This window comes from Mesoplodon mirus, assembly GCF_964341445.2.
Source record: "Mesoplodon mirus genome assembly, chromosome: 3".
Lineage (NCBI taxonomy): Eukaryota > Metazoa > Chordata > Mammalia > Artiodactyla > Ziphiidae > Mesoplodon > Mesoplodon mirus.
The window spans coordinates 196,561,892-196,588,438 of NC_138978.1; the positions used below are offsets into that span (position 1 = coordinate 196,561,892).

The 26,547-nt window shown below is 38.7% G+C and overlaps 1 long non-coding RNA gene across 1 annotated transcript in view; it reads left to right on the forward strand.

Moving 5' to 3' along the window:
* The first annotated feature begins 4,183 nt into the window (after positions 1-4,183).
* LOC309799143 overlaps positions 4,184-26,547 on the forward strand; it is a 33,841-nt gene continuing 11,477 nt past the window's right edge. The window contains exons 1-2 of the long non-coding RNA XR_014293261.1: positions 4,184-4,265; positions 5,405-5,486. This is a non-coding gene — a long non-coding RNA (uncharacterized lncRNA). The remainder of the gene's footprint in view (positions 4,266-5,404; positions 5,487-26,547) is intronic.

A 26,547-nucleotide genomic window follows, 5' to 3' on the forward strand; every position in this document is an offset into this window, starting at 1 on the left:
ACTCTCTTAGCTTTTGCTTGTCTGTAAACGTTTTAATTTCTCCATCAAATCTGAATGAGATCCTTGCTGGGTACAGTAATCTTGGTTGCAGCTTTTTCTCCTTCATCACTTTAAATATGTCTTGCCATTCCCTTCTGGCTTGTAGAGTTTCTGTTGAAAGATCAGCTGCTAACCTTATGGGGATTCCCTTGTCTGTTATTTGTTGTTTTTCCTTTGCTGCTTTTAATGTGTTTTCTTTGTGTTTAATTTTTGACAGTTTGATTAATATGTGTCTTGGCGTATTTCTCCTTGGATTTATTCTGTATGGGACTCTCTGTGCCTCCTGGACTTGATTAACTATTTCCTTTCCCATATTAGGGAAGTGTTCAAGTATAATCACTTCAAATATTTTCTCAGTCCCTTTCTTTTTCTCTTCTTCTTCTGGAACCCCTCTAATTCGAATGTTGGTTCGTTTAATGTTGTCCCTGAGGTCTATGAAACTGTCCTCAGTTCTTTTCATTCTTTTTTCTTTCTTCTGCTCTGCAGCAGTTATTTCCACTATTTTATCTTCCACGTCATTTATCCGTTCTTCTGCCTCAGTTATTCTGCTATTGATCCCATCTAGAGTATTTTTAATTTCATTTATTGTGTTGCTCATCATTGCTTGATTCATCTTAGTTCTTCTAGACCCTTGTGAAATGTTTCTTGCATTTTGTCTATTCTATTTCCAAGATTTTGGATCATCTTTACTATCATTATTCTGAATTCTTTTTCAGGTAGACTGCCTATTTCCTCTTCATTTGTTAGGTCTGATGGGTTTTTATCTTGCTCCTTCACCTGCTGTGTGGTTTTCTGTCTTCTCATTTTGCTTATCTTACTGTGTTTGGGGTCTCATTTTTGCAGGCTGCAGGTTCATAGTTCCCGTTGTTTTTGGTGTCTGCCCCCAGTGGCTAAGTTTTGTTCCGTGGGTTGTGTAGGCTTCCTGGTGGAAGGGACTAGTGCCTGTGTTCTGGTGGATGAGGCTGGATCTTGTCTTTCTGGTGGACAGCTCCATGTCTGGTGGTGTGTTTTGGGGTGTCTGTGGACTTATTATGATTTTAGGCAGCCTCTCTGCTAATGGGTGGGGTTGTGTTCCTGTCTTGCTAGTTGTTTGGCATAGGGTGTCCAGCACTGTAGCTTGCTGGTCGTTGAGTGAAGCTGGGTGCTGGTGTTGAGATGGAGATCTCTGGGAGATTTTTGTCGTTTGATATTATGTGGAGCTGGGAGGTCTCTTGTGGACCAGTGTCCTGAAGTTGGCTCTCCCACCTCAGAGACACAGCACTGACTCCTGGCTGCAGCACCAAGAACCTTTCATCCACACGGCTCCTCAATTTGGGATGATTCATTGTCTATTCAGGTATTCCACAGATGCAGGGTATATCAAGTTGATTGTGGAGCTTTAATCTGGTGCTTCTGAGGCTGCTGGGAGAGATTTCCCTTTCTCTTCTTTGTTCTCACAGCTCCCAGGTCTCAGCTTTTGATTTGGCCCCGCCTCTGCGTGTAGGTCGCTGGAGGGCGTCTGTTCTTCGCTCAGACAGGACGGGGTTAAAGGAGCAGCCGCTTCAGGGACTCTGGCTCAGTCAGGCCGGGGTCGGGGAGGGAGGGGCACGGAGGCGGGGCAAGCCTGCGGCGGCAGAGGCCAGCGTGACGTTGCGCCAGCCCGAGGCGCGCCGTGCGTTCTCCCAGGGAAGCCATCCCTGGATCCCGGGACCCTGGCAGTGGCCGGCTGCACAGGCTCCCAGGAAAGGGGGCGTGGACAGTGACCTGTGCTCGCACGCAGGCCTCTTGGCGGTGGTGGCAACAGTAGCCCCAGCGTCCCACACCCATCTCTGGGGTCCACGGTTTTAGACGCAGCTCGCGCCCGTCTCTGGAGCTCCTTTAAGCAGCGCTCTTAATCCCCTCTCCTCGCACACCAGGAAACAAAGAGGTAAGAAAAAATCTCTTGCCTATTCAGCAGGTCCAGACTTTTCCCCGGACTCCCTCCCGGCTAGCCGTGGTACACTAACCCCCTGTAGGCTGTGTTAACGCCGCCAACCCCAGTCCTCTCCCTGCGCTCTGACCGAAACCCGAAACCCGAGCCTCAGCAACCAGCCCCGCCCCGCTCCCGGCGTGTGAGCAGACAAGCCTCTCGGGCTGGTGAGTGCTGGTCGGCACCGGTCCTCTGTGCCAGAATCTCTCCGCTTTGCCCTCCGCACCCCTGTTGCTGTGCTCTCCTCCACGGCTCTGAGGCTTTCCCCTCCGCCACCTGCAGTCTCCGCCCATGAAGGGGCTTCTAGTGTGTGGAAACCTTTCCTCCTTCGCGGCTCCCTCCCACTGGTGCAGGTCCCGTCCCTATCCTTTTGTCTCTGTTTATTCTTGTTTATTTTGCCCTACCCAGGTACGTGAGGAGTTTCTTGCCTTTTAGGAGGTCTGAGGTCTTCTGCCAGCGTTCAGTAGGTGTTCTGTAGGAGTTGTTCCACGTGTAGATGTGTATCTGGGGGGAGGAAGGTGATCTCCGCGTCTTACTCTTCCGCCATCTTGCCCTCTATCCCCCCATCATTCTTTTCTAAGATAACATTTTAATGCAGTTGCTAATCTTTACATTCCCATGGGCATATAGAGTTTTGTACTTGATAATAAACAGTGAAACATCAGTACAGATGTTGAATGTTGAATTTTCTAATATAAATAATAATCTGGTTTACTGGGAGATAATTTAAAACCAAAAGCACATCAACTATGATTCTGATAGCATATTAAATATAACTCATCCTTCGATTCAGGATGTTCTTCATGCCATGTGGTCATGCTATGAACACTGATTATAAAATATGATCCTGACAAAACCATAATTTGAAAAGATACATGCACCCCAATATTCATTGCAGCACTGTTTACAATAGCCAAGACATGGAAACAACTTAAATAACCATCAAAAGATGAATGGATAAAGAAGAAATGGTACATATGTACAATGGAATATTACTCAGCCATAAAAAAGAATGAAATAATGACATTTGCAGCAACATGGATGAACCTAGAGATTATCATACTAAGTGAAGTAAGTCAGAAAGAGAAAGATAAATACCATATGCTATCACTTATATGTGGAATCTAAAATATGACACAAATGAACATATCTATGAAACAGAAACAGGCTCACAGACATACAGAATAGACCTGCGGTTGCCAGGGGGGAGGGAAGGGTGGGGGATGGAAGGATTGGGAGTTTGGGATTAGCAGATGCAAACTAGTCTATATAGGATGGATGAACACCAAGGCCCTACTGTAGAGCACAGGGAACTATATTCAGTATCCTGTGATAAACCATAATAGAAAGGAATATGAAAAAGAATATATATATATATATATATATATATATATATATATATATATATATAACTGAATCACTTTGCTGTGCAGCAGAAATGAACACAACATTGTAAATCAATTACACTTCAAGTTAAATAAAATAAAATAAAATAAATTAAAATAAGGTTCTGAAACTGAGCAGAGGCAGACTGCATGGTGGCAAAAAGCTGGAGCCATAATTCCTGGGTTGGTTTCTTTGTGCCACCATTTTTATTAGCTCAGTTTCCTCATAGGAAAAATAGAGATGATAACAATATTATGTACAGTTCTTCAAACACCATCTGTCACATAGCAAGCACTCCATAAGTATTAGTTATTATTGCCACTGTTATGTTATAAAGTAGAAAATTCACCCGAATTACTTTTGTAACTGAAAGACAAATATTGAAGTTGTGTGTGTGTGTGTGCGTGTGTGTTCACGTGCAGCTGTATGTGTGCATATGTATTTACTTTATTTTGGCAAATCCATATTTTTGCCAATTTTCTTATCATGTTTCCCTTGTGACTACAAGAAAATTTTTTTCATGCACTATAGATATTTGCACCTCTTGATATTTGAGCCGCTGAGATATTTTACTGTTTAGCTTACCATGTTATGGACTGAAAGTTTTTGTTCCCCCAGAACTTACATGTTGAAACCCTGCCCTCCAATGTGGTAGTATTAGGAGGTGGGGCCTTTGGGGAGTAATTAGAATTAGGATGAGGTTGTGAGGGTGGAGCCCTCATGAATGGGATTTGTGCCATTACATGAGTCATTAGATGAGCTTGCTTCCTGCCTCTGCTCCCTAACATGGGAAGACAGAACACGAAATCATCAGTATGCAACACGGAAGTGGGCTCTCACCAGAACTCAGCCATGTGGACAGACTGATCTCAGGCTTCCAGCCTCCAAAACTGTGAGAAATAACATTTTGTCATTTATAAGCAACTCAGTCTATGGTATTTTGTTACAGTAGTTCAAACTAAGATACTATCTTCATTTATAGTCAGAAGGAGACAAATTTTTATCATATCTTTAGCATAAAGAAATGAGCAGGAAGTTTTGGAATGACATACACTGATTTTTATAAAGATTATTTTTGTAAGTGTCAATTGATGGACAACAGGTACATGAAAAGATGCTCTATGTTACTAATCGTGAGAGAAATGCAAAAAAACATGATGAGATATCACCTCGCACTTATTAGAATGGGTATTATCAAAAAGACAGCAAATAACAAGTGTTCGCAAGGAAGTGGAGAAAAGGGAGCCCTCGTGCACTGTTGGTGGGAATGTAAACTGGTGCAGCCACTATGGAGAACAGTATGGAAATTCCTAAAAAAAACTAAAAATAGAACTACCATACAATCCAGTAATTCCACTCCTGGGTATTTATCCAAAGAAAACAAAAACATTAACTCGAAAAGATACAGGCACCCCTATGCTCTTTGCAGAATTATTTACAATAGCCAAACTGTAGAAGCAACCTAAGTGTCCATTGATGGATGAATGGATTTGTTTTTTAAATTATGATATATATACCATAATTATATATATATATACACATACATATATGTAAATACATATATGAACATATACAATGGAATATTATGCATTATGCACATATACAATGGATTATTAATAAATAAATATTATTTATCTTATTAAAAAGTAAATATTACCATTTGCAACAACATCGATGAACCTCAAGGGCTTTAAATAAGTTAGAGAGAGACAAATACTGTGTGATCTCTCTTCTATGTGGAATTTAAAACAAACAAACCCATAGATACAGACAGAGAACAGATTGGTGGTTGCCAGAAGCAGGGGGTAGGGGGTGAGAGAAACAGGTGAAGAGGGTAAAAAGGTAAAAGAACAAACAAACCTGGGGTGGTAAGATGTGGTAGTACATGAAAGAAGACTGGCCATGAGTTAATAGTTGAAGCTGAGTGATATTAATTTGAGTTCATTATACTATTCTTAAGGGAAAAAAAAGTCAATTGACCTCCCTTCCTAAACTCTAAAAACACTATTTTCACACTATTACCCCATCCAGTGAGATGCTGTTTTATATGTTCTACTTCAAGAGGGGAGGACTTTTATTTTAGATGTCATGGGTTGAGTAGTGCATACGTGAGGTAAGTGGAAATTTTTACCCTGCTTGGGATCTTTGCTGAAGGGTGCCGAGAATGATATTAGAACCGGTCCTGTATGCCTAATGAAGAACAGATTTTGATGTAAAAACAGAATTCTTTATTTGGTTATCTTTGATCTAAGACCACTAAAAGGAATAGTAATTGTGGTTATAGGCAAGTGTCTGTTAAAGACGGGCAAATTAGAACTTAAAAAATAATCACTGATTTTAAATATCCAAACCAATTTCTACAAAGAAATACATTATTTAAGTGTGAAAATATTTGACTTTTTTTCTTCTCTTGCCAGGGGTTTTTCTCATATCTGTCAGCACTCAAGGCCCTGACACACTATAAAAGTCTGTTTTGTCAGTCTCCAATCCCAGGGGACACTACGAGTACTAAATTCTTAAGTCTAGATATGTAGGTTTAGATAAGGTTTTGATAAGCGTTCAAACACTTTGTTGACTAACCACATCAAGTCAAAGCTGTGAATTTAGCCAATCACTAATGATTCCAAGGAACCTGGATGAGATTGTATACAAATCTCCAGGGGGTTAGGGTTTAACCTAGCACCCTAGAACATAAAAGGCAAACTGCCTCTTGGCTGAGTCCGCCTGTTGTTTGTGTGTAATTGTCAGAGGCCCTGGGAATCTGTCCAGCAGTCTTCCAAAAAGAGAAGCATACACACTTCACCTACAGTTAGCACAGCAGCTACCTTGGAAGAGGGGAAAGTCAGGAGGTTTGCTTATGCTAAGATGCTTTGAAACTTTAACTCTGGACCAGTCCAATGACCTTTGGCATTGGGATTGTTGAGGTGTTTAAGAGAACTCCAGCTCCAAGCGCTGCATTTGGGAATGGCAGAGGAAATGAGTTGATGAGGCAGTGAAACTCAGAAGCATTCTCTTTGACGCTGCGTTGGTGAGAGTGGGATGGGAAAAGGTCGCTCTGCCAATGGCATTGCTGTAACTCACTGGGAGTCTTTCAAACCAAGGGCTCTCAGAATTCCAAAATTTCAGAAGCAGGGAGCTTGTAAATGTGCACTGGTCATGTGTGTCACAAGCACCCATGTGTGTAACCCAATAATTAGAAATCTTTGTAGTAAAAATAATGCCTTGTAGGTACAAAGTTCTAATTTGTACCTTAAATGTTTCATTGGTAGATTACAAAGGTGGGTCTTCTTGATTTTTAATCCTAGTATAAGCCTGTAAAAATTGGCTGGCTACAAATGCAAAGTAACCTTGCCCCACTTTTATGTGGTGATATCTGTGCACAGAAGGAAACAGGTATCATGGTCATTGTCCTTGTTTTGTGTTTGAAGCCAGTTATTTACAGTGTTCAAATATAACTTCTTTGGATGAACCGCCGAATTTGATTTGTTAATAAGTGAATTTATAAAATATATTTTTAAAGCTTTTCTGCCACAACTTAAGGAAGAACCGATATTTAAGAACTAAAGGTACATGATGTATATCAATCAAGTGATGTGTCAATGTAAAAATGTATGAAGAGTTAGTTCTTAATGAATTAAAACTCAAGAATGTGAGTGGAGCATATTCACAACTTTGTGATTTGTTCTGAATTCCCCACAAAAAAAGGACCAAAGACAGCAAAGGCATACTAGAATCACGTTTTCTTTAACTCAGCAGTTTTCAAACACCCTGATTTGCTTTAAATAAAGCAGCACCCACTGTAAGTGCCTTTTATTTTCAACTTTTAAAAGAAATGCCGTACTTTCCAACTAGACAATCCCCAATCCTGAGTGTGTCAGGACAGGAGATTTCTCCCCAAAATATCTGAAAGACATGAGTGTTTCAGGACGTTTTCAGCAGAAATAAATTCCTGAATGTCTTAAAACAGCATGAACTCAGCCAAGACAGGATCAGTAGCAGCTGCTCAGAGGCAGGTGGTTCCATTAGTACCATGAGTCCTTCCCCACACACCTCCAGGATCGAATGCCTTCCATTTCTGAAAATTTAAACAATTTGACTATACTATGAGGGAATCGGAATAGAACGTTCTTTTTTATTTTTTTTAACCAGTAAAATTGAGCACTGTCATTTATTTTATGTTCTTTTTTTTTTTTTACCATCTTTTTTAGAGTATAATTGCTTTACATTGTTGTCTTAGTTTTTGCTGTATGACAAAGTGGATCAGATATATGTATACATATATCCCCATATCTCTTCCTTCTTGAATCTCCCTCCCACCCACCCTACCCCACCCCTCTAGGTGGTCACAAAGCACTGAGCTGATCTCCCTGTGCTATGCGGCTGCTTCCCACTAGCTAGCTATTTTACATTTCGTAGTGTATATATGTCAATGCCGCTCTCTCACTTTGTCCCAGCTTACCCTTGCCCCTCCCCGTGACCTCAAATCCATTCTCTACATCTGTGTCTTTATTCCTGTTCTACCCCTAGGTTTTTCAGATTTTTTTCTTTTTTTTTTTTTTTTTTTTTTTTTAGATTCCATATATATGTGTTAGCATACGGTATTTGTTTTTCTCTTTCTGGCTTACTTCACTCTGTATGACAGACTCTAGGTCCATCCACCTCACTACAAATAACTCAGTTTTGTTTCTTTTTATGGCTGAGTAGTATTCCATTGTATATATGTGCCACATCTTCTTTATCCATTCATCTGTCAATGGACACTTAGGTTGAATCCACATCCTGGCTATTGTAACAAGTGCTGCAATGAACGTTGTGGTACATGACACTTTTTGAATTATGGTTTATCAAGGTATATGCCCAGTAGTGGGATTGCTGGGTCATATGGTAGTTCTATTTGTAGTTTTTTAAGGAACCTCCATACAGTTCTCCATAGCGGCTGTACCAATTCACATTCCCACCAGCAGTGCAAGAGTGTTCCCTTTTTTCCACACCCTCTCCAGCATTTATTGTTTCTAGATTTTTTGATGATGGCCATTCTGAGTGCTGCGAGGTGACACCTCATTGTAGTTTTGATTTGCATTTCTCTAATGATTAGTGACATTGAGAATCCTTTCATGTGTTTGTTGGCAATCTGTATGTCTTCTTTGGAGAAATGTCTATTTAGGTCTTCTGCCCACTTTTGGATTGGGTTGTTTGTTTGTTTTTTTGTTTTTGTTTTTTTGATATTGAGCTGCATGAGCTGCTTGTATATTTTGGAGATTAATCCTTTCTCAGTTGCTTCATTTGCAAATATTTTCTCCCATTCTGAGGGTTGTCCTTTAGTCTTAATTATGGTTTTCTTTGCTGTGCAAAAGCTTTTAAGTTTCATTTGGTCCCATTTGTTTATTTTTGTTTTTATTTCCATTTCTCTAGGATGTGGGTCAAAAAGAATCTTGCTGTGATTTATGTCATAGAGTGTTCTGCCTATGTTTTCCTCTAAGAGTTTTATAGTGTCTGGCTTTACATTTAGGTCTTTAATTTTGAGTTTATTTTTGTGTATGGTGTTAGGGACTGTTCTAATTTCATTCTTCTACATGTAGCTGTCCAGTTTTCCCAACACCACTTATTGAAGAGGCTGTCTTTTCTCCATTGTATATTCTTGCCTCCTTTATCAAAGGGAGGGTGACCATATGTGCATGAGTTTAGCTCTGGGCATTCTATCCTGCTCCATTGATCGATACTTCTGTATTTGTTCCAGTACCGTACTGTCTTGATTACTGTAGCTTTGTAGTAGAGTCTGAAGTCAGGAAGTCTGATTCCTCCAGCTCCGTTTTTCTTTCTCAAGATTGCTTTAGCTATTCAGGGTCTTTTGTGTTTCCATACAAATTGTGAAATATTTTGTTTTAGTGCTCTGAAAAAAACCATTGGTAGTTTGATAGGGATTGCATTGAATCTGTAGGTTGCTTTGGGTAGTAGAGTCATTTTCACAATGTTGATTCTTCCAGTCCAAAAACATGGTATATCTCTCCATCTGTTTCTATCGTCTTTAATTTCTTTCATCAGTGTCTTATAGTTTTCTGCATACAGGTCTTTTGTCTCCTTAGGTAGGTTTATTCCTGGGTATTTTATTTTTTTGTTGTTGTTTTTGTTGCAGTGGTAAATAAGAGTGTTTCCTTAATTTCTCTTTCAGATTTTTCATCATTAGTGTATAGGAATGCAAGAGATTTCTGTGCATTAATTTTGTATCCCACTACTCTACCAAATTCATTGATTAGCTCTTGTAGTTTTCTGGTGTCATCTTTAGGATTCTTTAGTACAATATCATGTCATCTGCAAACAGTGACAGTTTTACCTCTTTTCCAATTTGGATTCCTTTTATTTCTTTTACTTCTGATTGCTGTGGCTAAACCTTGCAAAATTGTGTTGAATAATAGTGGTGAGAGTGGGCAACCTTGTCTTGTTCCTGGTCTTAATGGAAATGGTTTTAGTTTTTCACCATTGAGAATGATGTTGGCTTTGAGTTTGTCATATATGGCCTTTATTATGTTGAGGTAGGTTCCCCCTATGCCTACTTTCTGGAGAGTTTTTATCATAAATGGGTGTTGAATTTTGTCAAAAGATTTTTCTACATCTATTAAAATTATCATATGACTTTTATGCTTCAATTTGTTAATATGGTGTATCACATTGATTGATTTGCGTATATTGAAGAATTCTTGCATTCCTGGGATAAACCCCACTTGATCATGGTGTATGATCCTTTTAATGTGCTGTTGGGTTCTGTTTGCTAGTATTTTGTTGAGGATTTTTGCATGTATGTTCATCCGTGATATTGGCCTGTAATTTTCTTTTTTTGTGACATCTTTGTCTGGTTTTGATATCAGGGTGATGGTGGCCTCGTAGAATGAGTTTGGGAGTGTTCCTCCCTCTGCTATATTTTGGAAGAGTTTGAGAAGGATAACTGTTTGTTAGCTCTTCTCTAAATGTTTGATAGAATTTTCCTGTGAATCCATCTGATCCTGGGCTTTTGTCTATTGGAAGACACATTTTCAAGTTCAGTGTTTGGGCTTGGCCTGTTTATATTTTCTATTTCTTCCTGTTCAGTCTCAGAAAGTTGTGCTTTTCTAAGAATTTGTCCATTTCTTCCAGGTTGTCCATTTTATTGGCATATTTACTTGTAGTAATCTCTCATGATCCTTTGTATTTGTGCAGTGTCAGTTGTAACTTCTTCATTTCTAATTCTGTTGATTTGAGTCTTCCCCCTCTTTTTCTTGATGAGCCTGGCTAATGGTTTGTTAATTTTGATTATTTCCCCAAAGAACCAGTTTTAGTTTTATTGATCTTTGCTATTGTTTCATTCATTTCTTTTTCATTTATTTCTGATCTGATCTTTATGATTTCTGTCCTTCTGCTATTATTGGGTTTTTGTTCTTTCTCTAATTGCTTTAGTTGTAAGTTTAAGTTGATTATTTGAGATTTTTCTTGTTTCTTTACGTGGGATTTTATTGCTATAAAATTCCCTCTTAGAACTGCTTTTGCTGCCTCCCATAGGTTTTGGGTCGTCATGTATTCATTGCCATTTTTTCTAGGTATTTTTTGGTTTCCTCCTTGATTTCTTCAGTGATCTCTTGGTTATTTAGTAGCATATTGTTTAGCCTCCATGTGCTTGTATTTTTTACAGTTTTATTCTTGTAATTGATATCTAGTCTCATAGTGCTGCTGTTGGAAAAGATATTTGATACGATTTCATTTTCTTAAATTTACCAAGGCTTCTTTTGTGACTGACGATATGATCTATCTTGGAGAATGTTCCATGAGCACTTGAGAAGAAAGTGTATTTTGTTGGTTTTGGAAGGAATGTCCTATAAATATCAATTAAGTCCATCTTGTTTAATGTGTCATTTAAAGCTTGTGTTTCCTTATTTATTTTCATTTTGGATGGTCTGTCCATTGGTGAAAGTGGGGTGTTAAAGTTCCCTACTATGATTGTGTTACTGTCGATTTCTCCTTTTATGGCTGTTAGCATTTGCCTTATGTATTCAGGTGCTCCTATGTTGGGTGCATAAATATTTACAGTTGTTATATCTTCTTCTTGGATTTATCCCTTGGTCATTATGTAGTGTCCTTCTTTTTCTCTTATAATACTCTTTATTTTAAAGTCTATTTTGTCTGATATGAGAATTGCTACTCCAGCTTTCTTTGTATTCCATTTGCATGGAATATCTTTTTCCATCCCCTCACTTTCAGTTTGTATGTGTTCCTAGGTCTGAAATGGGTCTTTTGTAGACAGAATATATATGGGTCTTGCTTTTGTATCCATTCAGCCAGTCTACGTCTTTTGGTTGGAGCATTTAATCCATTTACATTTAAGGTTATTATTGATATGTATATTCCTATTACTGTTTTCTTAATTGTTTTGGATTTGTTTTTGTAGGTCTTTTCCTACTCTTGTGTTTCCTGCCTAGAGAAGTTCCTTTAGCATTTGTTGTAAAGCTGGTTTGGTGGCTGAATTGTCTTAACTTTTGCTTGTCTGTAAAGGTTTTAATTTCTCTGTCAAATCTGAATGAAATCCTTGATGGATGGAGTAATCTTGGTTGTAGGTTTTTCCCTTTCATCACTTTAAATATGTCCTGTCACTCCCTTCTGGCTTGCAGCAGTTCTGCTGAAAGATCAGCTTTTACCCTTATGGGGATTCCCTTGTATGTTATTTGTTGCTTTTCCCTTGCTGCTTTTAATATTTTTTCTTTGTATTTAATTGTTGATAGTTTGGTTAATGTGTCTTAGTGTGTTTCTCCTTGTATTTATCCTGTATGGGACTTTCTGCACTTCCTGGACTTGATTGACAATTCTTCCTTTCCTATGTTAGGTAAGTTTTCAACTATAATCTCCTCATATATTTTCTGAGACTATGTCTTTTTCTGTTCTTCTTCTGGAGCACCTGTAATTCGAATGTAGTGTGTTTAATGTTGTCCCAGATGTCTCTGAGACTGTCTCAATTATTTTTATTCTTTTTTCTTTATTCTGCTTAGTGGTAGATATTTCCACTTTTCTTTTCCAAGTAACTTATCCATTCTTCTACCTCAGCTATTCTGCTATTGATTCCTTCTAGAGAATTTTAAATTTCATTTATTCTGTTGTTCATCATTGTTTGCTTGTTTCTTAGTTGTTCTAGGTCCTTGTTAAATGTTTCTTTTATTTTCTCCATTCTTTTTCCAAGGTTTTGGATCATCTTTACTATCATTACACTGAATTATTTTTCAATTAGACTGCCTGTGTCCTCTTCATTTGTTTGGTCTGGTGAGTTTTTATCTTGCTCCTTCATCTGCCGCATAATTCCCTGTCTTCTCATTTTGTTTAACTTACTGTGTTTGGGGTCTCCTTTTCACAGGCTGCAGGTTCATAGTTCCCATTGTTTTTGGTGTATGCCCCCAGTGGGTGAGGTTGGTTCAGTGGCTTGTGTAGGCTTCCTGTTGGAGATGTCTGGTGCTTGTGTTCTTATGGGTGAGGCTGGATCTTGTCCTTCTGGTGGGCAGGGCCATGTCTGGTATTGTGTTTTGGGGTGTCTGTAAACTTAGTATGATTTTAGGAAGCCTCTCTGCTAATGGGTTGGGTTGTGTTCCTGTCTTGTGAGTTTTTTAGCATGGGACATCCAGCACTGGAGTTTGCTGGCTTTTGGGTGGAGGTGGGTCTTAGCATTCAGAAGGAGATCTCTGGAAGTGCTCTCATTGATTGATATTACGTGGGGCTGGGAGATCTCTGGTGGCCCAAATTCCTGACCTCTGGTCTCCCACCTCAGAGGTTCAGGCCTGAAACCAGGCTGGAGCACCAAGACCCTGTCAGCCACACAGCTCAGAAGAAATGGGAGGAAAAAAAAGAAAGAAAAATAAAACATAATAAAGAAAAACAGAAAAATAAATTATTAAGTAAAAGACTAATAATAATAATTTAAAAAAAGAGAGCAATGAAACCAATAAACAAATCCACCAATGATAAGAAGCACAAAACACTACACTAAGATAAACATAAAAATCAGAAACAAATCAGTCACAGACAGCAAACCCCAAGTCTACAGTTGCTCCCAAAGTCCACTGCCTCAATTTTGGATGATTCATTATCTATTCAGGTATTCCACAGATGCAGGGTACATCAAGTTGATTGTGGAGATTTAATCCACTACTCCTGAGGCTGCTGGGAGAGATTTCCCTTTCTCTTCTTTATTCACACAGCTCCTGGGGTTCAGCTCTGGATTTGGCCCCGCCTCTGCATGTAGGTTGCCTGGGGGTATCTGTTTCCCGCTCAGACAGGATGGAGTAAAAGCAGCGGCTGATTAAGGGGATCTTGCTCATTCAGGTCAAGGGGAGGAGGGAGGGGTACGGTAGTTATAATTTGAATGTGGGGTGAGCCTGTGGTGGCAGAAGCTGATGTGATGTTGCAACAACCGGGGGTATGCCATGTGTTCTCCCAGGGAAGTTTTCCCTTGATCACGGTCCCTTGGCAGTGGTGTCCTGCACAGGCTCTGGAGGGGATTGGGTGTGGATAGTGACCTGTGCTTGCACACAGGGTTCTTGGCGGCTACAGCAGCAACATTAGCATTTCATGCCCGTCCTTGGGGTCTCAGCTGATAGCCGTGGCTCACACTGGTTTCTGAAACTTGTTGAGGCTGTGCTTTGAATCCCCTCTCCTCACATGCCCTGAAACAATGGTCTCTTGTCTTTTAGGCAGGTCCAGACATTTTCCTGGACTCCCTCCCAGCTAGATGTGGTGCACTAGCCCACTTCAGGCTGTGTTCATGCAGCCAACTCCATTCGTCTCCCTGGGATCCGACCTCCAAAGCCCAAGCCTCAGCTCCCAGCCCCCACCTGTCCCGGTGGGTGAGCAGACAAGCCTATCCAGCTTGTTAGTGCTGGTCGGCCCAATCCTCTGTGTGGGAATCTCTCCACCTTGCCCTCTGCACCCCTGTTGCTGCACTCTCCTCCATGGCTCCAAAGCTCCCCCCCCATGCACCCCCTCACTCCGCCAGTGAAGGGGCTTCCTAGTGTGTGGAAACTCTTCTTCCTTCACAGCTCCCTTCCAGAGCAGCAGGTCCTGTCCCAATTATTTTGTCTCTGTTTTTTCTTTTTACTTTTGCCCTACCCATGTATGTGGGGATGTTCTTGCCTTTTGGGAAGTTTGAGGTCCTCTGCTAGTGTTCAGTAGGTGTTCTGTAGGAGTTGTTCCACATGTAGATGTATTTTTGATGTATTTGTGGGGAGGAAGGTGATCTCCATGTCTTACTGCTCCACCATCTTGAAGGTCTCCCCGTGGAATATTCTTTTTAAAACTTATTTGTTTATTTATTTGGCTGCACTGTGTCTTAGTTGCGGCACACATGATTATCATTGCTGTGTGCAGGATCTTTAGTTGCAGCATGAGGGATCTTTTAGTTTCAGCATGCAGGCTCTTAGTTGTGGCATGCAGGATCTTAGTTGCAGCATGCAGAATCGTTTTAGTTGCAGCATGCATGCAGGACTCAGCTCCCCAAGTAGGGATTGAACCCGGGTCCCTGGCATGGGAGCATGGAGTCTTAACTGCTGGACCACCAGGGAAGTCCTAGAATGGAATATTCTTAACATTAAAAATATGTTCCCTTTATAGTGGTAAGTTTCTGTTTTTGGTTTACCTGTGTGCTTAAATATTCTTTTTTTTTAAATTCACCTGTTAAACTTTCTCTTCTATTCTTCAACTAAATTATTTAGTAGATGCATTAATCTGAGGCTTTGTTTGTACCCTAAAACTTTTCTGATAGGCTCTGACTCTGCAGATACCTTTTTTTTTTTTTAACATCTTATTGGAGTATAATTGCTTTACATTGTTGTGTTAGCTTCTGCTGTATAACAAAGTGAATCAGCTATACAAATACATATATCCTCATATCCCATCCCTCTTGAGTCTCCTTCCCACCCTCCCTATCCTACCCCTCTAGGTGGTCACAAATCTGCAAATGCCTTTTAAAAGCTGCATGCTGTACCGCTCTTTAGAAGTCTTCTGATAAACCAGACACAGGTACGGCTGGAGTCAGCTAGAAATACTCACCATTTAAGTGGAATAGAATTGGCTTCCATTTTTACCCTGTGCTTTCCCTGCCACTAACTTTAATACTTCAATGACATGTGATAGTGATGGGGACATTAGGTGGCCCAGATTCCTCATCACTCAAAAGGCTGCCAATGACAACTAATATTCTCTCTACTGGCCTCACTTCTTCCATTCTTGCTCCTTCCCTATTACTGTTCTCAGGCTGATGGTCTCGCTGCTGCTTCTTCTCTTTTTCAGTACCATTTCCTTCTGTTTAATTACCTTACCCAAAGAAGCTCAGGGTGAGTCAAAGCTTATGAGGGGCCAGATATTTTGGGGAACAACTTTTTAGAGTTTTCCCAACCTCCCAGACAATGGGAAGGACCATCAACTACTCGCACAATTTCCAGGGTTGTGGATGTGTACAATTACATTTAAAAGACTAATAGGCAGTTTTCAAACAAAACCAGCTATGACGGGGGCGGGGGGATGTTCTCATTTTTAGGATTTACGTAGATAGTACATCCTTTTCTATATCCTCTCAGCAGGCCAATAATGAACATATTTTGACAGTTGCATCTATCTGATCCATTCTAAGAATGTAGTCTATGATCCTTTCTAATCAGAGATATTACTGGTTGATGTCACTAACTGAAACCCTCGAACTGGATATTCACCCTGGATTGCCCACCTGACTTCTTCTCCCATCTGCATGAACCCAAATGCGTGTTTTCTATTTATCACAACCTTCTCTTGCCCATATTTCTAGGTATTCACTTCATTTTTCTCCTGAGGTCAAATATAAAATCTATTATATCTACAAATTCCTTGATTTCTGTGTGCTCTGCTATCAATATCTCAGTGTTGTCTTCTTAATTCTCCTCACGTGTGCCCTGCAATCTTACTTTTCAGGTTTACCACCATAAGGACTGCTCCCCTGTTAATCTTTCCAGTAACTTCTGTGCAATGCCTGTTTGCTTGCATGCCTACTACCACTGTCACCTGGATTCACATGTTTAAGTCTCTGCTACCCAGGTTCTGTACCTCATTGGACACAGATTTTTTTGCAGACGTGCAATCATGACATCTCCTTACAGCTTCCTCTCTAGAAAATCCAAGAAACCACTTTTACTGGACATCCTAGAGCAGGTGCTCTGCTGTCATTAGAATTATCCAAGCTCATCAAGACACATCCAGTACATAAGTCCTTTGTACAAGTTTTACTGATAGGTCACCCAGAGCTATTAATTGCATAGAGGGCCATTCTTCCTCTGTGAAAATGATGGTGTTTTTTTCCTTCTGGTGATAGCGTTATAGCTCTTGTGGTTTTGTCCTTTTTCTTCCAGGTGGTTTTGATTCCCCACCCCCCAAAAAATCCCCCATATCTTTGGTTTACAAATAAATGTTTCTTTGTTTAGACAGTAATTACTGCTTACTAGTTATTTAAACTAATGCTAGTCAAAGGTCTTTGGTGTGTCTTTACAGACTTGATTTAGTCTGTTATTTTTTTCCCCAGTTTGAGGCACACCTGTTGGCCTTTTAGGCCATGTTTACATGTGTGTTACAGCAGCGTGGAATTGCTGACAGTATTACAGCAAGGCTGGTGGACTGGCAGCATTCCAGAACTTTGTTGTGGGTGGTCCTATCTTGTCATTGGCTGGTGAACATGACATTAAGATTATATTCGGAAAACTACTCAAGAAGCAGTGTTTTCTATGACAGGTCCAAATCTCAAGCACCGTTTGAAAAAGCATGGGTTAGATGGCCTGTGAATACTATTATCTAGCCTCCTGCATGCTGGCTCTTATGACATGATTTCCAAATTCTTTATTTGTATATATTTGTTAGTCTTCCTCTAAACCTGTGGAATCTGTTACTTTTTGATTCTTCTGTTTAATTGAAGTTATGCATGTGAAATGCCTGTTATAAACTCTGCTGACTTTAACACCATGTGTTTTGACCATGGGGGAAAGAGGAGAGAAGCATATAATAGTTAATGATTTTCTAATTTTGAGGCCTTTATGTAGTGCTTTTTGTGTGCTTACTTACAGAGATGAAGGTGCTAAAGAGAGTCTGAAGTTTATATAGACACACTCCTCTGGGCATCTTGCTTTAGCTTAATCATGATTCTGTGAAAGAGTTGAATAAATAGGTAACTATATTATTTCTTAGACTCTTCTTCAGTTATTCACATGACATAATGATTTATATCCATCTTTAAGCCAGGTATGTGCTGGATGTTGGGAGAACAGAGCTGGGCTACAGTATGATAGACTCACCTTGGTGGACCCAAGAAGATTTCATGGAGAAAATAACTAAGCTGAGTATTGATAAATGGAAGGTTTGAGAGATTTGGAGGTGGGGAAAGTGGAGAAAAATTGAGTCACAGGGGACAAGTGTAAAAGTTCAGAGACCTGATTCAGAATAAAATGTTTGAGGAAATACAAACAACAATAGTGATTCTATTTACTGGTTGCTTATTATGTGCTGTGGTCTGTGCTATTGTGTGTGATGAGTTAGACTATTGATAGATAGTTAGATAGATAGATAGATAGAGGATATTAATGGATAGTACATGTATATTTAACTCTTATAATACCCTTACAATCTGGATTAAATTGTCTTCATTTTATAAATAATAAAACTAAGAATCAGAGATATTGAGGTACACATCCAGTACATGTCAAGACTATCTCCAAAGCTGATGTTTTTATTTCTGTCCTGTACTATGCTTCTGTCAAATCATATCCGTATGTGAAATCATAGTCACAACTCATAAAGATAAAGCAAGTTGTAACTTTTTCAAGGCAGTAACTGTATCTTGTAAGCCCTTTCAATTCTCATAGTGACTTTAACAGGACACAATAATAAGTCCTTTTAAAAAACTACCTTTCAACTCTGGGTCAAATACAATGACTTTAAAAGTTTTAAGTAAATCTTTTGATTAGAAGCAGTTTTGCTAATCCAGTGATCTCTCCCTGGTACACACACACACACACAAACAGAGATCAACAGCTTTTAGAGACAGGTAAAATCTGGAAAACAAGATAACAAGGTAAAAAAGAAATTATAGTAGTACTAAAAAACATACCATGGACATGTAATAGGTGAATTCCCCGGGCTATATTAAAAAAAAAAACAAACCTAATTGGAATAACATATTGGTGGTAAATGCAAATACTTTTCAATATAAAATATCAAAATTATTTAGGGACCAATTACTTCCTTTATTGGGAATTCATTTTAAGGGCACACCCCCAACAAAAAAGACAACAAACTCTATGATTTATAATATTAAAATATTATACAAAATCAAATGTTTAACAATGGACCAACAATTAAATGATGACTGACCCTTCTCTACAGTTTTCCCTTCTGCTAGTGTTCACTATCTCAGTTCCCACAAAATTAAAATATCAGACACTTCATAATAAGGCAAAGGGAGGACAACTTGTCCTTTCAATGTCATCTTGGAATATTGTTGGATAGACTCACCCAAAGAGGTCCCTTGGTATGATTCACATATGTTATTTATTAAAGGCTCACATTCTATGTAAGTACCTGTTAACTTGAAGATTTTTGTTTTATCAAGATGCAAGTAGTTACGATTTTATTGAACTTGAGGTCATGAACAAGTTTAGTATCTAACCTAGTGAACCTTCCTTCTCTGAGCCTATATAACTCCCAGCTCTTTCATTCTCCTTCAAACCAGTGTTACCTGTCTCCTGATTTTCTCACCCATGATATTTGTAGGTTTTTAACTTTTTGAAAAATATCTTTTAACATAGTCAATGGCATGAATTGCCCAGGATCAAAATCTTGAAGTTCCTTAATCTTTCTTTTTCTTGCATCTTACAGTTAACCCACAAATAAATCCTGTTGCTTCTAATTTTCAATCTCACCACTTTTTTTCTGCTCAGCCTCGATCATTACAATAGTTGCCTGCTGGCTTTCCCAACATCACCTCTTGTCTCAGTCTCTGTAACCAGCCCCAAAGCACTCAATGTCTAGGTTAGGAGAACAATGCCCTCAGACTTCCAAAGACTTCAAACAGACCAAGAAATACAAAGTCCCAAGTATGTGTCCTCAGCTCCAGACCGGTACAACTTAGCCTCCTGTCGACTCTGACCCTCTCATTGAGCCAACACATTCCATTTGGGCTGACTTCCTTTGTATTTCTCCAAACTTTAAGTGTGATAATACCTCAGGGCTTCTGTACTTTCTCTTCTCTCTGCTTAATGCTTTTCCCCAAGAGATTTTCATTCCTATCACTATTTAAGGGTCTTCACTTCAGAGAGATCTTCCTGACTATCTTACCTAACAGAGCCTCTCACTTGCTGGTTTTCTATCCCCTTTTGCTGATACACTTTTCTTTTTTCCTTCGAAATACTCATCACTCCCCATCGTCTTATTACATAATTATTTACATATTTATTTACTTATTGTCTATGTCTACTACTAAGATGCCAGCTCTATGAGAACAGAATTTTGAACCTTGCATTCATTGCTGTAAGCCCAGTTCCTAAAACAGGAATGTGGTGAACATTAAATAAATATTTGTTGAATAAATGAATGATTGGTTTAACCAGACGATGGAATCTTTTGCAGCCATTTAAAAGTTTGAAGATAAAGTGAAATCATGTATAATACTTGTATCATTTAAATGAAAACATACTAAAATATGTTAAAATCATATTGCAAGTGATTTGAACATCCTATGCTTGCAAAAATAAATATAAAGGAAAATGCAAAAATGAAAATTGCTTTGTAAGAATAATAGTAGAAACAGAGGTGATTCCCACTTTCTGTTTTCTGGAACTTTCTTTTATTCTTATAGTGATTTTATTTTGTTTCAATACCTTCAGGAAAATCATTATATAATGCCTTGAAAAATCCATTTTATAGCTTTACTCGCGTTTTTCTGCTTTCTTTCCTTGCATTTCTTTGGTTTTGGATGCCTTAGGCGATCTTGCCTACTATCCAGGACCACTCTTAGCAAAACTGTAAACCAGGGTAAGTTCCTTTACCTCTTTCTGTCTTTTTCCCATTCACCTTCCTTGAACCTACTGAGAAGATATTTATCCCTGCTTTTACTAATGACTGAATTCTGATAATACTAAAAACTTAATTTATCATGTTTCCTTGTGGAATATTTACTTAAGGGGAAAATCCAAGTCTTAAAATAAAGGACTGACTTTTAAAAGATGGAATTTGAGGAATTGGGCTTATTCATTAAAGAGAGAGCTTGATCTTCAGGTTGTCCTTCAAGGACACTGCCCTTGTGCCTGTATCGAGGTCAGAGTTTTCTTTTTCCCTGAGAGTCAATCACACTGGCTTTGTCTGGAATATAAGTCTGTAACCTAAATTGCCACTTTAGTCTCAAATTCACTTGAGGAGGGAGCGAGCTGAGCATTTTTAGTAGCCATGGCTAGCCTCCCAATTTGTGATCCTCATGGAACTTCAACTTCAGACACGCAAGCATGTCAAAAGATTTTATCTTTGACAAGCAATGCTTTCCAGAATGATGCCTAGTTCTAGCCAGTCAATGTGGTCTTGAACTGTAGTGTCATTTCTGGCAAGAACTTTCAAGCCTGGTTAATGTCAACATCAATTGCCATAATGCACTTTGACACTATTTGGAATTTTCCTCTAGGTAATCTGACATCTCTCAAGTCAAAATTGAAGCACCGGAGAATACCTTAGAAACTGAAAAGTTCACATATAGTCTTGAGTCTACTTGACTTTGGTATATGCTATAGTCACTATTGTGAGAAAAATCTATGACTTTGGTATATGCTATAGTCAGTACTGTGAGAAAAATCTGACTCAAATATTTACATACTCACCATTTTGTGGGGGAGGGGTGCCTGATTTTATAAAAGATTTGAGGTTTTTTTATCCCATTATATCACATTTTGTAAATTCCCTTACATTCTTTTCTGGAGTAAAGTGGGGTATGAATAAATGAATATGTATTCTCCTTCCTATTTCTTTACTATATGTTTCCCTTAAATTATTTTACTGCATCATTTTGTTTTATTTTTTCTTTCCAATTTGAGGGTGAAGAGATTAATGGAACCCTCCTTCTGATCTGTTCTTATTCAAAAGTTATGGATCTAAAAAAATTATTGGAGTATAGTAGATTTACAATGATATGTTAGTTTCAGGTATTCAGCAAAGCGAATCAGCTATACATATACAGTTTTTTTAGATTATTTTCCCATACAGGTCATTACAGAGTATTGAGTAGAGTTCTCCATGCTATATAGTAGGTCCTTATTAGTTACCTACTTTATATATAGTAGTGTATATATGTCAGTCCCAATCTCCCAATTTATCCCACCCCTCCTTACTCCCTGGTAACCATAAGTTTGTTTTCTACATCCATGAAAAATAAAAATTATGGGTTAATAGTCTGTGTGATCTCATATATTTTCTCTGTGAAACAGTTACTGGGTCTAAGTACATCTCTTATACAGTATATAAGTTGATAAGATAATCAAATAATAAAGTGTCTCATCACATAAGACAATTTGAGGGGAAGGTAGAGAGTGGGTCAAAGTAGGCAGTCCTATTGTTTGACTGATTTATCAAAGAAACAAAGAAAAAATCCACTTGACTCACACAGACTAAAAGGAGTCTAAAATAAGTCAACTGCTAATGTCCAGGTCCACCCAAATGAAGGAAGACCAATCTTATGGCCTTAAGTCCTTTCCACCTCTATGAATAAGTAATTCTAAGATCTGATGAATATTTCTTGGATTTGACAAGATGGAATTGGGCTCTATTTTGGAGGAATCACTGCTAATTTCTATATTGAACATCTGAGTGAGTAAAAACTGCCTCTGCACAATGTCTACTGTCGCTTCTCTCCCTCTGGTACATCGTTTTATTTTTTTCCTTATTCCTTTTTCCTTGCCTCTCCTCAATCTAGGAGGCCCCATTTCTAGGCATGTCCATGTGGTTGACAGGATAGGGAGAAAAGAGTGGCAAGAAACGGCAGAAGGATAATTCCAGTGCCTACTTATTTCCTGATTGGTATGCAACCTTATTCTGCTGAAACACATGGAATTAAATGTTGAGATTTAGGGGATAGTTTTATAGCCCCATCTGGCCTTAATCTGCATATACAATTGTACATCATGAATTTGTCTACATATTTGGTTTATATCCCTCTATTTCTGTTTGATCTGAAAATGAAATTTTACTCTGCACTAAATGAAGAATTTGGCTACGAGTAGCGTTTATATTATTTTCAAATGAAACAGATAAAATTTTAAATCTTCCAGATTATGTGTGAAATAAAGGAATATTATCCTTGAAAACAATGAATCATATCTTCCAACATGTATCCACTACTGGATTGTCTTGAAATCAGTTCTTCCTTTTTCATTTATTGTTAAACTTAGCAGTATTACTATCTATTAAACACCTATGGGGGTGCCAGTAACAATTCAGAGTACATAACAGAGGTGGTCCCTAATGTTAAAAATCTTAAAAATCTGTTCTATGCTCTTCTGCTTAATGACATGTTGGCCAGAGGGAAAACGCTTTTATCATCACCCCTCAGAGCCACTGCTTTTGTTTTCTTTTGTCAAGATGTATCCATCCTACAAGTGTAATTCTGGTTAAATGTTATGAAATCTATAGTAAATGATTTTGAGGATGCATATCTACATCCCAACAGTCAATTTTTTTCAACATTAAATTTAAAAAAAAGAATAGAAGGAAAAATGCTGAAAGCTTGATAACAATAGCTGGGAAGGAATGAATCACAGGAATTGGTAGGACAGACCCTTCTTTCAATGGAAATGACACATAGGATCTAATTAAAGTGCACAGAATCTAAGTGTAGATAATATACGTTGCTTTTCCCTTTCAGCTTATATAGCACAAAGAAGCTTTAATGAAAGTTAGGGGAAAATAAATTTAGCACAGACATAAGGAAGTACTTTTTCATTCTGCAAGTAATAAATGTTTGGAATGGCCTTCTGGGTAGGGTGTTTGAGGTGAAGGACACTGGGGTTATTCAACAGTTGGATGTCTTGCTGTAGTAAATTCTAATCTGCTAAATAGTTTTTTTCCCCCACTTCTTATGTTGCTATGACTGTACAATCAAGCAACAATTTTCAGGCCCTAATTAGAACCAAACCTAAAACCATGATGTTCACAAGAAAGGATATGGGGGAGATGGCAGGAAATGAAGGGAACTGTAAATGCCTGAAACAAATTTATGCTCTTCAAATCTTAGTTATTAGGAAGACAATGTACCAATTCTTTACTTTAAGGACCATGAGAGGAATTTCAAGTTTATTAACTTTTCATCATTCAATCTATGGCTTTAGGACACTTTTTAGGTGTTTGTAATTTGGTAATTGTATCGGTGCTATAGAGATCTGTCTTATTTATCCATCTATCTCCTTGTTTATTGAATTATGTACATACTATATATAGAAAGATTGATTTATGATATATGTCACATCAAAATTAACAACAACAACAAATGCATGTGGAAAAGGAATTAATGAGACAACAGAATTGAATCAAGTCCCCCAAGGTCACATTTGCTGTGCAAACCCCCTCACCTCCCGCCCAACACACAAACACACACCAGGGCTGCATTACACAATTAAATAATGCTTACTTTTTGGTTAAAAACCAAAATAGAAAGGTTGTCATCCTCATAGTTCACACTCTATGTTACAGCTTGTGATGTTTGCCCACAGTGCTCTGAGGCTGCAGCATGGCTTTATTTTGGTTCTGGAAGTGTCTTCTATGTCTAAGTAGTAAAGCTATCCTTCATTCATTCTTCCTTCTTTCCATGGGTGCTCCATGAACGTTACCAGGCTAGTCAGTAGGGATATACACATGATCAAAACACCACCATTGACCTTTAGGAGTTTAATTGGCAATATACACAAATAAGAGAGTATAGAGAGGTGAATAATAATGATAGTAAGCAAGCAAGTACAGCATCATGAATCTATGAAAGAGGTCTACACACATTGTCCTGGGAGCACCAAGGAAGGGCATATAAATCACACCAGGAATTCAGAAAAGGATTCCTACCAGAGATAATGCTTATGCTGGTCTTAAAGGACAAGTAGAAATGAACTGAACAGAGACTTTAGCCAAGGACATTTGAAGTAGAGGGAACAAAATATGAAAGAAACACCATGGTGTGTTTGGCAAACTGTTAGCTTTCAGAACAGCAGGTGCAAAGAATCTGCATAGGACAGTGGCAGGAGGCTGGGCTAGAGAGATGCACAGAGTCTAACAGTGAAGGGCATAGTGTGAAGCTCTTTAATCGACCTTTATTCTGGAGAACCATGGAGCCACTGAAGAACACGGAGAATGCCCAGATGTGAATTTGCCCGAGACAGAAAGGATAGTTTGGAGGAATGTTAGCCAAGTCAGAGTTATATTTATGAGTGATAGGGTAGTGATGAGAATTCTGAAGGACAGAGGTCTTACTGGGCACAGAGGGGAGCAAACAGATCTCCTGAGGTCTAATCTATGAAACTTGGTGACTAATTGCTTACACAGATTATATGAGAAAGAGAGACCTGGTATCATTCTCAGTCTTCTTAAATGAGAAATGCAGGAACAAGAACAGATTTGGGGGAAATAATTATACATTTCCTGTTGCATTTAACATTTCTGTGACATCTCCAGGCAGAGATGACCAGTGAGCTAGGTACATATGAAGGATGTTTTAGGAGTCAGCGCTTGTTAATAGCATGGCTTTGGATAGAAGAGTGCATAAATGAGATGAACTGGAGTGCTGAGGAAGGATGGCTGGGGATAAGGGGATGATGTTTCAATATGGTGGACTATTTCCAATAGGAAAAGAAATAATTCCACACAGTGCAATCTCAAAATTGAAGATTATGGACAAAGGAGCATGAATGGCCTCTCTTGTTAACACATGCTAATATATTTTATAGTTACACCATTTACAAATGGATTCCCTTGTAGCCTACTCAGAAAGATTGTACTGGAAAGACTTCTGAAATACCTAAATGGAAAAAAAAAAAAGCCTGACTGAAGTAACTGAGCCTAACTTAGTTTCTAACTAGGTGAAAACTACTCATGATCCCTTAGAAGAGGCAAACTTTAAGAGGTTTATATCCCTTAAGGATTGAGGATGCTTACCAAGTGCAACTGTTCTCTCGTTTCCATATTTCTATGGAATGATGACCCTCTAGGGTTTAAGACTTCAAGGATGTCATATCTAGAACACCACTGAAACACCTATGCTTTCTCTGTAGCAGTGGTCTATTTATGTATTCATTCATCTACACATATTTGTTGATCACACTTTAATGCCAGGCACTGTTGTCGGTGCTGGAGATTTACAATGACAAAAATCAACCTTGCCCCTGATCTCATGTAGCTCACATTCTAGATAAGGGTTTAAAGAGAGATTGCAGGATTTTGATAGGGAGGGAGCTTCTTTTAGATAAGGTTGTCAAGGATGGTGTCTCTAATGAGATGACTTTCAAATGTGAGACTTTTCAAATGAGACCTACATGAAGTGAGAGGGAGAAGTACTTAAATATCTGATGTAATGTGTTCCAGGCTGAGGGAACAGCAGGTGCAGTGGCTCCATGGGGAGCATCCTTGGTGTAGTCAAGAAATAACAAGAAACTCAATAGGATAAGAATGCAGTGATCAGTGGGGAGGACGGCATGTGATGGTGGCCAGAATCCAAATCATGTACGTCTTAGGAGATGTGGGGAAGACTAGAAATACCAAAAATATCGGAAGTCTTTGGAGGGCAGAGTGCACCAGAACTGATTTTATTTAAGTCCCTCTGGCTACTGAGTATAGAATAGACAGCAGGTAGCCAGGAGTTGAAACCAGAAAAAATAGTTAGGAATCGTTAAGTGGTCCCTACAAGATATTAAAAGACCTGACCTTAGATGGTGGTGGGTGCAATTAGCAAGGAACAATTAGGTTCAAGGTATATTTTAAAGATGGAAGTGACTAGCTAGGTGATGAGTTTGCTGTAAAGTAAGAAAGAGTCAAGAAAGGTGTGAATAGAGTTTACTAACTTAAACTATATTAGAGCCTAGAGGAGAGGGGGTGGGGAATGGTATAAACTAAGTCATTCTCTATCATAGCAGACATAAATAGTG